Source organism: Primulina tabacum, chromosome 3, assembly GCF_025594145.1.
Source record: "Primulina tabacum isolate GXHZ01 chromosome 3, ASM2559414v2, whole genome shotgun sequence".
In the NCBI taxonomy this organism is placed as follows: Eukaryota; Viridiplantae; Streptophyta; class Magnoliopsida; order Lamiales; family Gesneriaceae; genus Primulina; species Primulina tabacum.
In genome coordinates this window covers 45195028-45210940 of record NC_134552.1, presented here as the reverse complement: position 1 = coordinate 45210940, position 15913 = coordinate 45195028, and the positions used below count along the sequence as shown (strand labels likewise).

The 15913-nt window shown below is 41.7% G+C and overlaps 1 long non-coding RNA gene across 1 annotated transcript in view; it reads left to right on the top strand.

Annotated features, from left to right (window-relative positions):
- LOC142539144 (uncharacterized) overlaps nt 1–4755 on the top strand; it is a 42913-nt gene extending 38158 nt beyond the window's left edge. The window contains exon 3 of the long non-coding RNA XR_012818839.1: nt 4648–4755. This is a non-coding gene — a long non-coding RNA (uncharacterized LOC142539144). The remainder of the gene's footprint in view (nt 1–4647) is intronic.
- The last annotated feature ends 11158 nt before the right edge of the window (nt 4756–15913 follow it).

Sequence of the window (15913 nt, the reverse complement as noted above, 5' to 3'; positions counted from 1 at the left end):
ACCAGTGAGCTGGCTTGGACTGAGCGGGAGGCTAAACCCGAGGACCGCCCATGTTTTTAAGTTTTTATGCAATGTTTCAACTACTCTGATTTTACGTTTTGGTTTATGATGTTTAAACAAGTATTTTTCTTTAGAAAACTTTATATGTGAGCTATCCTATTGCAAATACTTTTGGTTGGACAGTTTATTTAAGATCACAATTTGAAAGTTTATTTTATATGTAAGAAAATTTTTATTTTTCCGCAAATTTCAAGTAGTTCAAAATACGGTACGTTACGGTTGATATCAGAGCCGACCTCTCCTAGTACGGTGTGGTTCGGGGACGAACCAAGCGGAAGCTGGTGGTCATGTGAGGCCCGACGCCGAAGTGGGCTGGGGATGATCGTCGGTGCCATGAGGTTGCACGGACAATGAGCGGCTCTTGGCAGGCTTCTAGGCCGAGGGAACATGGATGAACCGATTTTATACCGGAAAGAGAGGGATTTCGAGACTGTTCAATGTAATGGACTGTACAGTTGAAGAGGGCTTAAAAGATGATATGTAATACTCATATCAAGAAGGTGCATCTTCTTTTTGGTAGCTCATCACATAAGAACTTCAAAGTGAAGCGTGCTTGACTTGGGAAAATTTTGGGATGGGTGACCTCCTGGAAAGTTTCCTAGGGTGCGTGTGAGTGAGGACATAAGCACGCTGGAAAGACTCGTCTTGATTCAGTGAGGACAGTCGTCGAATCTGGGGCGTTTCAGTTGGTATCAGAGCGGTGTTCTTGTAAAGGGTTATGCCTACTGCCAGTTGCGAGAAGCTCACGAAGCCACACCTTAACTCTATAAGTTTTAAGGTTTTGAATTATTCAATGTATTAAGCATTAAGTCATGATTTCAACATGTCATGTTTCAAGTTCAAATTACTTGCATCTTATGCTATTGATATTATGTTCATGCATGTTGGGTTTACGTGTTGGATAAATTGTTGGAACAGTATGCCTCCTAGACGTATGGTTAACCGGGAAGCGAGGGATGAAGACGGGGAGGCTCGAGAGGAGGGGAGAGACGTTCCTCCTCCTCCACCGCCAGATATGCAGGCATAGAAGCTTGCAGGTATGACTCAGTTCTTCGCACAGTTTGCGGGGAACCAGGCAGCAGTGGACACGGGGGCAAGTCCCAGACCAAAGGCAGTGTATGAGAGGTTCAGGAGGATGAACCCAAAGGAGTTTTTGGGGACCACTGACCCGATGATAGCTGAGGGATGGATTAAATCCATCGAGGTGATTTTTGAATTTATGAAGCTGCCAGATGCAGATATGGTCAGATGTGCCACATTCTTTCTGACAGGGGACGCCAGACTGTGGTGGGATAGTGCATCAGTGTCAGTGAACTTTCAGACGCTGACGTGGAATGGGTTTAAGGAGGTTTTATAATCCAAGTACTTCACTGAAGAAGTACGATCCAGATTAACTAGGGAGTTCATGACGCTGCGACAGGGAGACAACAACGTGGCAGACTTTGTCTGGAAGTTTGAAAGGGGGTGTCACTTTGTGCCCCTGATAGCTAATGATGCCCAGGGGAAGCTGAGGCATTTTATGGACGGTTTGCGGCCGATCTTGTGCCCTGATGTGAGAGTTGCTGGTCCGACTACTTATGCCGTTGCAGTATCTATAGCCTTGATGGCAGAACAGAACCAAAAGGACATTGAGATCAACAGGCAGGGCAAGAGGCCCTATCAGGCACCGCCGCAATAGCATCAGCAGCGACCTCAGTTCAAGAGGCCATTCCAGGGGCAGCCAGGGAAGAAGCCATTTCAGGGACCACCGAAGAGCAAGGGTCCTGTTCCACAGCAGAAGGCTCCCAGAGGCCGGGTGAGTACTCGGTGTGCCCGAAGTGCCACCGCCAGCATCCGGGACAGTGTTTATATAGATCGGGCAAGTGCTAAGTGCGGAGCCAGCGATCACATGTTAAAGGAGTGCCCAAAATGGAAGCAGCCGACCCAGGGAAGGGTATTCGCCATGCATGCTCAGGAGGCGAACCCAGACACGACATTATTGACCGGTAAACTCATTTAGTTAAGCACCGTATTATTTTTCCATGCATGTTTTGAATTTGATGTTGGGATTTTTAGCGTGCTATTTAATATTTTGGTGACTTGAGATATAAATTTCTACTGTGCTTGAGGTTAAGTTTAGAATTTTTAGGATATAAGTTTTGCATTGTGCTATCATCTCTCAGGAAATATTTTCATAAAAAGAGTCGCCACGAAGGCCTTGATAGATTCAGGGGCCACCCACTCCTTTATCTCAGAGATGTTCGCCAATCATCTGGACGTCAAGTCTATTGGACTCGACGTAAGTTATTCAGTGATAGTCCTATCAGGGGAAGAATTATCAGCTACTAGCGTCCTCAGAGACATCGATCTCGAACTGCAAGGCCACTTGGTGTATGCCGATCTAATCGTGTTGCCAATGCCAAAATTTGATATCATTTTGGGAATGGACTGGCTAACGAAGAACATAGTTCTTATCGATTTTCAGAAAAGATCAGTGTTGGTAAGACCATTGGGCATGGAGCAGTTTCTTTTTGAGCCTGCGAGATGGAGGAGTTTCCCTCGCATGATCTCTTGCATGCAGGCGCGGAGACTTATGCACAAGGGTTGTCAGGCTTTCTTGGCCAGCATTGTGTCTGCACCTTACGTACCCACTTCGTCAATAGCTGATGTTCCAGTAGTCAGAGATTTTCCTGACGTCTTTCCGGATGACATCACAGGCCTTCCACCAGAGAGAGATGTGGAGTTTTCAATTGATCTTTTTCCAGGCACCGTGACAATCTCTAAGGCACCGTACAGTCTAGCTCCACCTGAGATGTTAGAGCTCAAGCAGCAGATTCAGGAGCTCCTAGACAAAGAATTCATCCGCCCTAGTTTCTCATCATGGGGCGCATCAGTGCTCTTCGTGAAGAAGAAAAACAAGAGCATGAGGCTGTGCATCGATTACCGAGAACTTAACAAGGTAACGATCAAGAATAAATACTCACTTCCAAGGATCGAGGACTTGTTCGATCAGTTGCAGGGAGCCACAGTGTTCTCTAAGATAGATCTACGATCTGGGTATCATCAGTTGAAGGTTAAAGATGCAGATGTTCATAAGACAGCCTTCAGAACCAAGTATGGGCATTACGCAGTTCTTAATGATGCCATTCGGATTGACGAATGCTCCAGCAATTTTTATGGACTTGATGAATCGAGTATTCCAGCCCTACCTAGATCAATTCGTCATAGTGTTCATTGACGACATTCTCATTTACTCGAAAAGCCATGAGGAGCATGTTCAGCATTTGAGTACAGTGTTGTAGGTTTTGCAGAGACACAAGTTGTTTGCCAAATTCAGTAAGTGTGAATTTTGGTTGGAGAAGGTAGCGTTTTTGAGTCATGTAATTTCTAGGCAGTGGCATTGAGGTGGATCCAGCTAAGGTAGCAGCAGTTAAGGATTGGGTTGAACCGAAGAATGCGTCAGAGATTCACAGTTTCCTAGGCCTAGCAGACTACTACAGGAAATTTATTCATGGATTTTCTTCGATAGCAGTGCCACTCACTTCATTGACTAAGAAGAATGCTAAATTCATTTGGAGTGACGAGTGCCAGAAGAGCTTTGATTCTTTGAAGTAAGCTCTTATCACAGCGCCAGTGTTAGCCATGCCAGCAGGTCAAGGCAATTTTGTACTATACACCGATGCATCTAAGCTCGATCTAGGCGCAGTTTCGATGCAGCATGGTCGGGTGATAGCTTATGCTTCCAGGCAGTTGAAAGTGCATGAGAAGAACTACCCGCCTCATGATCTTGAGTTAGCTGCAGTTGTCTTTGCGTTGAAGATTTGGAGACACTATCTGTTTGGCGAGAAATGCCAAATATTTACTGATCACAAGAGTCTCAAGTATTTCTTCACGCAGAAAGAGCTGAATATGAGACAGAGACGGTGGTTAGAGTTAGTGAAAGACTACGATTGTGAAATTAGCTATCATCCGGGGAAAGCTAATGTTGTGGCAGATGCCTTGAGCCGTAAGGTTGCAGTAGTAGCACAACTGTCAGTACAGAGACCTCTTCAGTCATAGATGCAGAGATTTGGGTTAGAGGTTTATCCTAAAGACAGAGCCCCTAAGCTGTCTAATATGACAGTTCAGTCTTCGTTGCTTGACCGAATCCGTGCAGGTCAGCCTTCAGATGAGCAGTTGCAGAAATGGAGGCTGAAGGATGAAGCCAAGGGCAGTGTACTCTACACAGTGTCCGATGGTATTGTGAAGTACAGAGGGAGGATGTGGGTGCCTAGTGTTGATTCGATCAGAGAGGATATTCTGAGAGAGGCACATGCATCTCCGTACTCCATTCATCCAGGAGGTACCAAGATGTACAAGGATTTGCAGATCCTGTATAGGTGGCCAGGTATGAAGCGAGACGTCTGCCGAATTGTGTCTGAATGTCTCACTTGTCACGTCTACGTTTATGCTACTACGTTCATGTTTCAAGTACGTTTATGCTATTACGTTCAAGTTTCAAGTATGTACGTCTTATTTTAAAGCTGCATGTGGTTTTATTACGTATTATTTGTTATTTCCAGTTTATGCATGTTGAGTCTTTAGACTCACTAGACTTGATCTATGCAGGTGAGGATGAATTTGAGGAGACGAGAGGTGAGGACCAGTGAGCTGGATTGGACTGAGCGGGAGGCTAGACCGGAGGACCGCCCATGTTTTTAAGTTTTTATGCGATGCTTCAACTACTCTGATTTTACGTTTTGGTTTATGATGTTTAAACAAGTATTTTTCTTTAGCAAACTTTATATGTGAGCTATCCTATTGCAAATACTTTTGGTTGGACAGTTTATTTATGATCACAATTTGAAAGTTTATTTTATATTTAAGAAATTTTTATTTTTCCGCAAATTTCAAGTAGCTCAAAATACGGTACGTTACAAGTTGTTCTCAATGCAAAACATCGTCTATTTTTCTAATGCAACTTAGACGAGAAATTCAGTCTTCGATCGTGGATCTGACTCGGAGAATTGAAGATCGAAAGAGATCCAGTTGATCGTTCGTAGGGACTTACAAGAATGACTATCGTCGTTAATCTCGAAATAGTTTGATGTCTAGTGTTTAGAACGCAAAAATAAATAATCAGAAACATCTTATTTTTGAACTTGAATCAAACAACGCCCAAGAAAGTTTTGATTGTCAAAACGGAAAAATTATTTAAATATTTTAAACTTTCGCTAAGTCTTGAGTACGAAAAACAATATTTCAACAAATGCAACCTTAAATAATTTGCTTCCAGATATGGGTGCGATAAAATTGTTGTAAGAAAATTTGGACATGCCAATAAAAAATATGTACTTTAACTGAAATTGAATTATTGTACAAGTCAAGCGTCCGATTCAAAGCTGCCAAGTTTCTTCTTTGCAAGTTAAGGGAAGTTTTCTATTTTTTTCCTCCTTCGTTCTTCGACTTCTTCCTCGTTCTTCTTTCCAAAAACGATCCCTTGACTCCCTTGCATACCAAGGTGGGTTTTTGACAAGAAAAGGGTAGAAAAAAAATAGAAATCGTCCTCCGTTCGTCACCGACGTTCCACCGCTACGGTGTTCGTATTTCGAGCAGTTTTAAAGGCTATGGCACGTTTCTAAACCTTCTTTCTACACTATTCAAATCATATTATGTGTGTTTAATCATGTTTGCGTGAAAAATATGAAACCGTCCTTTTATTTTCGTTTTTATGGCTTGTACATCTTAAAACTTTGATTTTCATGCATTGAAACTCATGCTTATGATGCACAAAGGGGCTGCCATGATAGGCTATGGGAAGGGACGATTTTAAACATGTTTAAGGTCCATAGATAGCATGTTTAAGGGCTGGACAATATGGATGAAAGAGCTGAATGAAAATTGGGTTTTTTAGGAACTAGGGTTTGCGTTTTTGGTCCTAGGAAGAAGCAGGCTATTAGCTGCTGTAGGGACATGTTAATGGGTCCTAGTAGGGTCTATTCATGGTCCTCGATGGCTTGGAGGAAGGATGGTGCAAGGCTTAGGGCTGTAGCTTGAAGTGTGGGTCGCGCAAGGCTAGGGTTGACGGGTTGAGGGCTGTGGTCATGCGTGGGCTATAGGGCTTGGTCCAGTAGCTAGTATAGGGTTCCTTCTATGTCCTAGGGGCTGAACATGATGGTTAGGGCCTAGGTTTGAAGGAACTCAAGGTTGTGCCAAGTTAGGGTTTTCGAACCAAGGGCAAGAATTTTCTAGCATGTATCTAGGCTTGTTCGAGGGTTTTAATTGGCTTGATTTGAGATAAAAAAGGGTTAATAAGGTGTTAATAAGGTATGGTTCAAGTTTGGTAAAGTTTGGTTAAGTTTTGAGTCGATTCGGGTTAAAACCGGGACATACGGTTAAGTTTTAAACTGAATTGGGAATAGTCGAGGAGGTTAATTTTACGTCTAAGAAATGTTTATGTGTGTATTTTAAGGTGTCATGTTAAGATTAGGGATGAAAAATTTATGTTTAAATTTTGGGAAGAAAATATTTAAATTTGAATTTATTCGGGATTAAAACGTTTTACAGTTTAGTAATTAAATAATTAAATCGAAAGGGTTGGGTTTACATATAAGAAAAATATCAGAAGTAAAATTTAAGCTTATATGATACTATGGGATAGGCTCGAGTTAATAAAGGTAAAAGAATGTCAAAATCGGGAATTTGGAGCCAGGGGTAAAATGGTTATTTTTCGTCCCGGGTGGTACGAAAGGCTTGACAGCCCTCTAAGGATCATAACGCATGCTAAATGATGTTTTAAAATGTTTATGATGAAAATATGGAATTTTATGATTTATGCTAAAGCTGTACAATTTTTACTGTTAAAATGTTGTTTTTCAAATGTGGAAATGACACGATATTTTATGATTTAAAAAGGAAAAGAAAAATATTTTGAAGAATGTGAATTGACCGTGACAAAGAGAATATGATATATGATTTTTGGGAATATCGTGAGGGAGAAGGCCCCAGAGGGAGCCCAATGATCGTATTTTCATTTTACGTCGGTGCCTAGTGCCTGTTCCCATACGCAATGGTGAGCTAAGACCGATCAGTCGACCAGAGGATAAAGGCTAGTCACTTAAAGGATCAAACTTCACCCAAAAGGATAAATGATTGACAGCTACGATTTATGATATATTTATGATTACAAGCTCATTTTAATAAAAATATGATTTTAATGTATGTGCTTGTATATGTATTATTTGTTACGTATGTTTAGAACGTGCTTAGTCATTAGACTCACAAGGTTTGGATGGTTGTAGGCGAGGATGATTTTGATGGAGGCGCTGACGTTTGAGTGGATCGAGTCCGGCAGTACACTTCCGATGGATATTTATTTTCCGCACATATTAGTATTTAAATTTTTACAAAAAGATTTTGAGGATTTTCTATTTAGAGATTTATGCTTTATTTTGAAGTTCAATTTTGGATTATTTTTAAATGTTGACGTATGATGTTGGTGGTTGACTATTTATAGAATTTTTATGCTTTTAGGATTTTTGAAAAGTTGTGTTGTTTTTAATTAATGTTTCGAATTTTATAATGAAAAAAAATATTTAGCAGGATTTTAAAGTTAAAAGTAATGGACGTTTCAGTTTTGCTATGTTTTTCATAAATCATGTCCACCAATGATGTGTCACCAATGATGTGTCACTCACCTAGTGGATGTGATGAAACATCAACGACTTAAAAATGATACTATTTTTTTTACAAGCTCATTCTCGAAAAAATTCATAAATTATGCATGCATGCTTGCAACATTGCAGAAAATTTCACCTTTAAAAAATAATAGTAATCATCTACTAGGTGAAAATACTGCAATTTAAAAAAATAAAAAAAATATGAACGAGTAAAAATCCTGATAACCAAAAACATAATAAATGAATGAGTAAAAATATTCATGTCCACTCCTATCTCATAAACATGATATGCGGAAGAAATGAGATCCTCGAGTTCACGTGCAGACATCCAACTCCGCTTAGTCAGTCTTCTGCACCTCCAATCTCTTGATCAGTTTGCTCACCTACATCATTCAAATCTAGTGAGTGTAAAGACTCAATAAACCTGTAACTTTATAACGAACACATATACATAACAAGCAACAGTGAAAAGTACAGTAATAAAAATACGTTTCTTGATCTTAAAAGCGTAAACGTAAACATATCGTAAAAGTATAACGTGTCAAAACATCTCATCATATCATCATATACGTTCGTTTTCGTTAATCGAATTCAGTTCGTTAGTAGGGACTTTCGTATCAGCTCTATTTCATGGATCCATCTACATATAACCGGGTTATCGGCGACGGGGACATCAGCGATAGTATTACCCATCCACTGAGTCTTGACCTTACAGCTCATCGTATACATATATCGTCAGTCACAACCAACTCACATCCTTCAAAAGCATCATCATTTTCACCACTTATCAAAATCATGCACATACGTAGTTTTTCATTAAAATCAAGCATGCAACGTATTTTCATAAAATTACATAAAAATCATATTCTGATACATAACGTTTAAAAACATGATTAATTTCTAATCAAGGCGCTGCTAGGACTAAAAACTCGACCTGAGTGCAAAATGACCATTTTGCCCCCGGACCTTGACCTCAAAATTTTGACCCGAAGCCAACAAAACCCCTTAAAACACCTCAAAACATAATAATAACATTTCTTAGACGTAAACTCGAGCCCATTCCAAGAATAATACGATTCATTTTAAAATTTGTACCGGGGTCCCGAGTTTAACACGAATCAACCCGAATTTGAACCAAACTCTTCCCAACTTGAAATATGACTTAAACCTACATGCCCAGCCTTTAAACCACACATTCCAGACCATGTATGACCTGCGATCCACGCCAAAGGTTGTTGGAAATTTCCAGCGTCTCACGAACATCAACCCTAGTCCACCCAACGTGCAACCCTTCAACCCTAGACCCTACCAGCTCGTTCCAGCCTTGGTAAAACCCTTCATAGCTCACATTATGACCCTCCTAGGCCAACCTAACCCAAGCTCACAGCTCCATACACACCGCACGATGCACACGACCGCTAGCCACCCACAATGCCCCAACCGAGAACAACTTTAACACCCTTCGCTCAAACAAACTCTTCACTAACTCCAGCCGTGTTCGAGCCATCCTAGGCCACGGCTCGGACCCACAAGGTCTGGTCGAGGACTAGGGATGACCCTTGCATAGCCGGCGCACCAGAGCCTCTCGATCTAGTCGCCTAGCCGGTAGGGTATTCCAACCAATCCGCTTGGCCCTCACTTAGACCAACCAAGCTTCGACCCATCACTTAGACACCATTTTACTTGACGTGTACATCCCCATAGCAACGTAACTCGGCAATCCCCTCACACAAGAATCATAAAAAAATGAGTTGTATGCGTAAACATGCGGATTTCATGACAAACCAAACGCATATACGATTTAACATGCAAGAACTATGAAATCTTCATACATGGCACACACATCAATATATTTACAGCATAAATGATGAGAAAAGGGAGAAACATAGCGTGCCTTAACGTTTATACGCTCAAAAAATCAAAGATACGCGCGTAGGACTTGCACCGGAGAGGCGGGGAAGAAGATTTCTTGAAAACTTGAAAGGAAAAACCAAGATGCTGCTGGTTTTAAGTGAAGATGGAGGCTGCTGAATGAGGGGATGGGGCGGCCACTAGAGGACATTAGGTTTAGGGTTTGATTAATTAGGTTAAAGTCAAAATATAGTACACTAATGGGCCTCAAATTAGAATTAGATGGATTAAAAGGGTTTTGAGCCCATTAAGTACTAAAATAAACTTATCAAGCCCAAAAACACTCCCGAAAAATATTTCTTTTTGGTACGTTTTTGAAAATATTGCCCGAACCCTCAAAAAGTCCTCCGAATCGTGAAAAATTGCGTACCGGTTAAAAATATGTTCCGGCAAGTTAAAATACCCAACCAAGGTCCATTTTACAAAATAACACTTAAATACACCATATATTAAAAAAGTAAAAGTAATTATTTAATAATAATATTTTTCTTTAATATCCGGCCCCAACTCTGCACTCTTCCTACCTCATCCCAATACACTGGTGACCTACACTTTTTCCCATACAATGCCTCATAGAGAGCCATAATGATCGATGCGTGGTAACTGTTGTTGTACGTGAACTCCACAAGAGATAACTTCGGCTCCCATCTGCCCTGGACGTCGATCACACATGCTCCGAGTAGGTCCTCCAATATCTGAATCACCCACTCTAACTGTCCGTCGGTCTGAGGATGAAAGGCAGTACTGAATAACAATTTGGTCTCCAATGCCTGATGCAGACTCTTCTAGAATGCAGACGTGAATCTCGGATCCTGTCGGACACGATGGACACTGGAATCCCATGCAGTCTGACTATCTCTCTGATGTACAGCTCTATGTACTGAGTCAAGGTGAAAGTCTTCTTAATCGGTAGAAAGTGTGATGATTTAGTGAGCCGATCAACTATCACTCAAATGACATTATATCCTCCAGTCGTCCTCAGAAGCCCTGTCACAAAGTTTATGGTAATGTTTCCCACTTTCACTCGGGAATAGGGAGTGGTCTCAGCTTCCCTGCAGGTCTTTGATGCTCTGTGTTGACATACTGACACGTCAAACACTCAGAGACGAATCGCAGAGTATCTCGCTTCATGCTCGGCCACCAATAAAGAGACTAAAGATCCTTATACATCTTCGTACTCCCTAGATGAATGGAGTACGGGTGCTGTGGGCCTCACTCAAGATATCTGCTCTCAGGAAATCACTGCTAGGAACCCACAGTCGGTCACGATATCTAACAATGCCGTCCAACTCTTTGTACAACCTCCGGCCCTTAGCCTCATCCTTATGTCTCCACTTCTATAAGCGCTTGTCAGAAATCTTCCCTGCTCGGATCCTGTCTCTCAATGTCGACTGCATTGTCAGGGTAGAAAGATTAGGAGCGCTGCCTCTAGCGTAGACTGCAATGCTCAAACCATTGAATCTCTGCTTGCAACGGTCTTTGTAATGACAACTGAGTGATCACTGCAATCTTCCTGCTCAGGGAATCTGCAACTACATTAGCCTTACCCGGATAGTAGCTAATGTCGCAGTCATAATCCTTCACTAGCTCTAGCCACCTCCGCTGTCTCATGTTCAGCTCTTTCTGTGTGAAGAAGTACTTCAGGCTCTTGTGGTCAGTGAAATTCCTGCACTTCTCCCCATACAGATAACATCTCCAAATCCTCAAGGTGAATACCACTGCTGCTAACTCGAGGTCATGAGTCGGATAATTCTGCTCATGGACCTTCAACTGTCGGGATGAATAAGCTATTACTCTGTCATGCTGCATTAAAACTGCATCCAAATCGAGCTTCGAAGCATCTGTTATACGACAAAATCTCATTGGCATGATGACATAGCTAGAACTGGTGTCGTGGTCCACGCCTGCTTCAACCTGTCACAACTCTCCTTGCACTCTGGTCCCCAAATAAATTTGGCATTCTTCTTCGTCAAGGCGTTCATATGCACCGCAACAGAAGAGAAGCCATGAATGAACTTCCGATAGTAACCAACCAATCCCAAGAAACTGCGGATTTCTCTCACACTCTTAGGCACTGGCTAATCTCGGACTTCCTCAACCTTGCTAGGATCGACCTCCACTCCATTTCGGGATACAATTTGACCCAAGAATGCCACTCTATCAAGCCAGAACTCGCACTTACTGAACTTGGCATACAGCCGTCTGTCCTGTCAAGTCTGCAATTTGGTCCTCAGATGCTGACTACGCTCCTCTCCGCTCTTCGACTAGATCAGGATGTCGTCAATGAAAACTATGACGAACTCATCCAAATATGGCTGAAAACACACGATTCATGAAGATCGCTGGCGCGTTAGTCATACCGAAGGGCATCAACAAAAACTCATAAGGCCCATAACGCGTACTGAATGTAGTCTTGTGCATGTCAGACTCTCCCACCTTCAGCTGGTGGTATCCTGATCGGAGATCTATCTTCGAGAATACTGATGCTCCCTGAAGCTGATCAAATAGATCTTCAATCCTTGGCAGTTGATACTTGTTCTTGACTGTGACTCTGTTCATTTCCCTGCTATCAATGTAGAGCCGCATGTTGCCATCCTTCTTCTTAACAAACAGTACCGGTGCACCCTATAGAGAAAATCTAGGGCGAATGAAACCTTTCTCTAGCAAGTCCTGTATCTGATCCTTTTGTTCTTTCATCTCTGCGGGTGCTAAACTATAGGGGGCCTTAGATATAGGCACGTTACTTGGAATGAGCTCGATAGAAAAGCCCACCTCCCTGTCCGGCGGAATGCCTGATACATCGTCGGGGAAAACACTGGGAAATCTCTGACTACTTCGAACTCCTCTAGCCTCTGATTGACCGGCTCGGTCACTGACACAATACTGTCCAAGAATGTCTGGTAGCCTCTCTTCATGAGCTTCCTCACATAGATGCAAGAAATGATGTGCGGCATCTGCTGATGTATGGCTGCCTCAAACACAAACGGCTTACCGCAGGGCGGACGCACAAATACTGACCTCCGTCAAAAATCTATGGCAGCTCCGTTAGAAGAATACTAGTCCATACCCAGAATAATATCAAACTCCGGCAACGGTAGCACAATCAAGTGTGTGTGCACCCATTTTTCTGTAACCAAATCTCCAATCTCTTCACTATCTGAGAAGTAAACATCTGATCATCGGATGGAATCGATACTCTGAATCTCAAATCCATAGCCTCTGGTATGATTCCTAGTTGCTTGATGAAAGATTCGGATATAAACGAATGTGTAGCTCCAGAATCTAGCAATGCATACGTGGCTACACCTGAAATATATATCCTTTCTGCGACAAAAAAAACAATTAAATCTAATCACGTTGAAACTTGAGAAATTTTCTACCAGCAATTAACCCAAAATCCTCGAAAAATTACTGATTGAACCCATGTGTTCCTCAAAAATTTCTAATTAAATCCTCAAATTTTTTTTCCAGAAACTATAATTTTCCCCTTAAGGTTTTCGAAAATTACATTTTGGCCCTATGATTTTCGAAAATTGCATTTTTGTCCCCATAGGATTTTCAAAATTTTCCCAATTAACCTTTAAAATCCTTGAAAATGAAGAATTTGATCCACACAATTTCCAAAAATTCGAAAGCAGTCTTTAACTATTTTGACTTTGCGAATAGGTCCCTATACTGTCGGTTACTACAATTAGGTCCTTAGAATTCTCAATTCATGCAATTCAATATTTAAATCCAACTAGGTAGAACATGCAACCTAATTTCTTATATGTCCTCAATCCCATAAATTAATTTCCCACAAGCCACAATCATATAACCCATGCAATCAAAGCGATAAATTAAAACTTTAAACATAAGGGTTATCGGTGATCAGTGTAGAGTCTAACTCCGCCTCAGACTCCTCCGTGTGCATCAGATACGCTCTGCCGGTAGTGGGTCCCTTGTTCTTAGGACAATCCACCGCCTTATGACCCTCCTGCTCGCAAATGAAACATTTGTAGGTCCCCCACATGCACTTTCCGAAGTGGAACCTGTGGCACTGTTTGCACGATTGTCTGTCCCCGGCTTAGGAGCCCCTGGAGCATGTGGTGGTCTCTGCTGTCCCTGATTCTGACCCTAGGGCTTCTGGTGCCCCTGATGCCTCGGCGGTCTGGTAAACTGCCTCTTCTGTGGCTGCGTGCTGGACTGGGCTTGATGCCACTTCCGCTTCATCTCGGCATCAATATCTCAGAGGGCCTGCTCCGCCTGGAAAACGCAACTCTCATAAGCATCACATCCCGACGCAAAGTAGGCTTGAGGCCGTCCATGAAATGCCTCAGCTTCTGGGCGGTATCTTTTGCAATGAGGGGCACAAAATGACAGGCCCGTGTCAAACTTCCTGATACAATCAGCCACGGACGAGTTCCCCTGGCGGAGACTCATGAACTCTCTCGTCAGGCGACCCCTGACGTCTGATGGGAAATACGTTTTGTAGAAAACCTCCTTGAACTAACTCCAGGTGAGAGTAGCCAAATCCACTCCATGAGCGGCTCCCTCCTACCAAAGCGATGCATCATCCCTCAACATGTAAGTGGCGCACCTTACCCGGTCGCCATCAGTCATCTGCAAATACTGAAATGTAGCTCCAAAGATCGAATCCAACCCTCTGCCACGAAGGGTCAGTGGTACCCCCGAACTCCTTTGGGTTGAGCCGTCTAAATTGCTCAAATACCTCTGTCTGTGGTCGGGGAGCTTGATGTATCTACTCCATAAGTCTAGCAATACTCTCTAGTACACGGGTAGCTGCATCCCCTGGCGGTGGTGGTGGTGGGAGGCCTCCATCGCTTCCAGTAGTGTCATCCTGGCGATCTGTGCTGGGGGCGCGCTTGAGAGGCATGATATCTAAATACAATCCAAATTCTAAACGTAACCCATCATGCAATTTAATCTAGTTTTCAAGGCATTAAACCCTTAAACCATGAAAGCAACTAAACATGTTTTGTAAATCGCCATTAAACGCGCATCATGTGATCATGTAGGTGATAGCAGTAAACTATTTAAAACATAAAAGCTTACATACCTGAGGCTTGAAGTCTGAGCTGCAGAAGCTGACGGTGGCACAACCCTTTACAGGACCCTTGCTCTGATACAAGCTGAAACATCTACTACTTAAAAATGCTACTAATTTTTTTTTACAAGCTCATTCTCAAAAATTCATAAATTATGCATGCATGCAACACTACTGAAAATTTCACATTTCAAAAATAATAGTAATCATCTAGATGAAAATACTGCAATTTTAAAAAATAAAATAAATATGAATGAGTAAAAATCCTGATAACCAAAAACATAATAAAATGAATGAGAAAAATATTCATGTTCACTACTATCTCATAAACGTGATGTGCGGAAGAAATGATGTCCTCTTGTTCACGTGAGCACATCCAACTCTGCCTACTCAGTCTTCTGCACCTCCAATCTCTTGATAAGTTTTCTCACCCGCATCATTCACACCTAGTGAGACTAAAGATTCAACACACCTGTAACGTTATAACGAATACATATACATAAAGAGAAACAATGAAAAGTACTGTAATAAAAATACGTTTCATGATCTTAAAAGCGTAAACGTAAACATATCGTAAAAGCATAATGTGTCAAAAAATCTCATCATATCATCATATACTTGTTCATTTTCTTTAATCGAATTCAGTTTATTAGTTGTGACTTTCGTATCAGCTCTATTCGATGGATCCATCTACATATAACCGGGTTACCGGCGGCGGGGACATCATCGACATTATTACCCATCCACTGAGCCTTGACCTTACAGCACATCGTATACATATTTCGTCAGTCACAACCAACTCACATCCTTAAAAAACATCATCATTTTTCATCACTTATCAAAATCATGCACATACGTAGTTTTTCCTTAAAATCAAGCATTCAACGTATTTTCATAATTACATAAAAATCATACTCGTGATACATAATGTTTAAAAACATGATTAATTTGTGATCAAAGCGCTGCAAGGACTAAAAACACGACCTGAGTGCAAAATGACCATTTTGCCTCTTGAAACATTAAATGAACATTTTACCCCTGGACCTCAAAATTTCAACCCGAAGCCAACCAAACCCCTTAAAACACCTCCAAACATAATAGTAACCATTTCTTAGACGTAAACTCGAGACCGTTCCAAAATTTATACGATTCATTTTAAAACTTGAAACGGGGTCCCGATTTTAACCCGAATCAAACCAAATTTCAACCAAACTCTTCCCAACTTGAAATATTACTTAAATCTACATGTACAGCCCCT